This window comes from Bombus vancouverensis, chromosome 7 (assembly GCF_051014615.1).
Source record: "Bombus vancouverensis nearcticus chromosome 7, iyBomVanc1_principal, whole genome shotgun sequence".
In the NCBI taxonomy this organism is placed as follows: Eukaryota; Metazoa; Arthropoda; class Insecta; order Hymenoptera; family Apidae; genus Bombus; species Bombus vancouverensis.
Window position 1 is genome coordinate 3,582,087 of NC_134917.1, and position 2,741 is coordinate 3,584,827.

The 2,741-nt window shown below is 37.9% G+C and overlaps 1 long non-coding RNA gene across 1 annotated transcript; it reads right to left on the reverse strand.

Annotated features, from left to right (window-relative positions):
* Positions 1 to 372: 372 nt before the first annotated feature.
* Positions 373 to 2,417, reverse strand: LOC117164641 (uncharacterized). Its single transcript, XR_004465709.2, has 4 exons — positions 2,228 to 2,417; positions 1,414 to 2,146; positions 963 to 1,134; positions 373 to 890 (listed from the first exon to the last, which is right to left on the reverse strand). It is a non-coding gene; the product is annotated as an uncharacterized LOC117164641 (long non-coding RNA).
* Positions 2,418 to 2,741: the final 324 nt, after the last annotated feature.

Here is a 2,741-nt window from a genome sequence, read left to right on the forward strand (position 1 = left end):
CATACTACCCTCATTCGACCTGCAATCCAAACAATGTCTATATCTTATCTTATTTTATCTTTGGGCTGTCTTAAATTGTTCTAGTAATTCAATTTTTTTTAAATTATGTTATATTGTTTTTTAAATTTGTTCAGTAGCGCATCTCTTTCTGTTGCCGGTTATTTAATTCTATGAAAAATTATAATAAAAAAATTCCAGCAATATAAACTATCATATTATTCCCTTACAAACGATTCAATAACTCTCATTTTCCCTAAAAAAGGGAATCGTCGTCGCAAGATAAACTGTCGTTCCGCTGGAAACACGACAACGACGACAGGTGACGAGAACTGACAATGACTCGCGGCGTTAATCAAGGACGGCAGCGTTGAAGAGAAACGACGCGACGAGGAGAGCGAGGCGCAGCCAGGTCGGTAGCTGACGTCTAACTCAAGGATAGGTCGAGAGGAAATTAGTGTTCGTTCGCGGCCGCACGTCCTCGGTATGCGAGGTACTTTCGGGGATGTACTCACTCTCTCGAGGACGTCTTAGCGTTATTGGTTTTACCCCTCGAGACGCCTACAGCTGTTGAGAAGAGGGGGAGGTTGTTCCTTAAATGGAAAGCGTGCAATGGTGCGAGACAGAGAGAAGTCGAGAAGCGGAACGAGGGTCGAGAGAGCGAGAAGTGGGTTCCTGAATGCCTCTTTCCTGCCACTGACAACGAGACTACTTCGCTTAAGTAATTAGACTGCCGACCGTTCGTTACCTCAGTCATTTCTGAGCAGTAGTACAAGAAACTGGCTGCTGCCCTGTCGCTTTCTCGATCGCTCGTTTTCAGCGTTCTAGAAATTTTTGTGTTTCGCCGGAAGCTCCCTTAAGGCGGCATTTCAAGATGTTATTTTTTGAGCGATCTATAAAATGAAAAATTGTTAAGTAATCGTAGATCGATGGGATTGAAATTTTTTGTAAATGTACGGTCATACCTCGAGAAAATACAGCCTAATTTTTACACAACTATCTTTAGCACTATTTAATTTATTACATGTTTTTCACAGTGTGTCAGTCTGATGGTCTCCCACGATTTATATTATTCTATCCATCCGAAATAGGAGAATTAAATATAATTAGAATTCATATAAACGTCGATATAATCCACTAGAACAAAACAAGAAAAATGTATTTTGGCAAAACACAGCACGTATGAAAAGTAAAAATATGATTTTTATCATGGAAATTTTATCTTGTCCAAATGATACATCGCTTTCTTGAAATTATTCTAATTTTGTTATTCATTTGTTATTGAAATCAAATACAGAAAATTAAGAACATATCTTTTTCAACCGCTTGAAACGAGAACATTCCATTATGAAAGAATCCACGAAGCAATTAAGAATTGAAAATTTCCATGTACTAGAAATAAAAGTAAAAAATTACCCATTTTATAAGTATAGCAACGTACGAGAAAATATTTGCACTAACGAAAAGGAAGTTCTAGCGTATCATAGTCATCTTCTGCAATTCTAAAAATAATCGATCTTAAATATCCTGGGTAACGGTCGAGAATCTGAAAAGTAATAATCTTCGTCCGTTTGTTAGTTTCCACGCCTAGAATCATGAATACTAATAACCGCTGTGGTTGGTGAGATTGGTAAATTGTTGAGATTTGTATAAGCACATAGCAGACCGTTCTTCTAATTATGATTCTTCATTCAAAACTTCATATTCCGAACTGGCAATTTTCCAGTTCCTTCGATCAAATAGGATCAAGTGCAGCGTTTAGAAGAAATTGATACTCTTTCGATGGATGCGTATTTTTTCAAGAGCTGATCCGGAACAATAAGTCGTTTCGTATAATAATCATTCTAGATTGTATCTTGATGCTCCGCCTAGAAGATTAATAAAAGCTTTCTCGGTGTACATATACATGCATGCAAGGTGGCAACCATTACGATATTTATAACGAGTTATTAACGTCCAGAAGAACCACTCTTGCGTTCTTCTTGCATTCGAAAAGCATGGTAACGCCTATATATTGTAGTTGCAGCGTCTTATTGGATTGTTCAAGCTACTGACCAATAAATTGCATCGAAAACAAAAGAAACTCTGGAGCAAGAAGATTTATTCGCTTATTTTCCCAACTTGTATTCCAGTTGCTGTCGCGTCAACTCTAAAACACGATAAATAATCAGCATTATTTAACATAAATGAAAAATAATTGACTTCTTATATATATATTATATAGAAATACCTTTGTATTCGTGTTGAATTCGATGATTACAACTATTCCAGTCTTATTGCATTGATAAAGCCAGCTACCAATAAATTGCATCGAAAGCGAAAGTAACGCGCAAAGTTGCGTTAATTCAAAAACAAATAATCAGCGTAGAGGAAAAAATAATTTCTTATCTCCTTCACCAAAGAATATCTCAAGCCATCAGCCAATAATGTTGGTAGTTCGCTTTGGAATATAACAACAATAACGCGTTTGATTTACGATTAAGTTGTCTCTGTTAACTTCGCATAACCAGTGGTGCAGAGTGCGTGAAGGACTTCTAGCAGCTTCGCCGGACGACGATAAACGGCGAGGAGGACCGTCTACGAAGAGAAAGACTCAGCCTCGTGGACCAACTATTCCTCTCGTCTTGAACGGACGTTTATTTCGTCCGGGAGGTGAGGCCTCCTTCCGAACGAACCTCTCTCGTTATGGTAGAGTTGTACACGAATAGCCAGGGAATAGCAGTTAAGACCGACTAGACAATAAA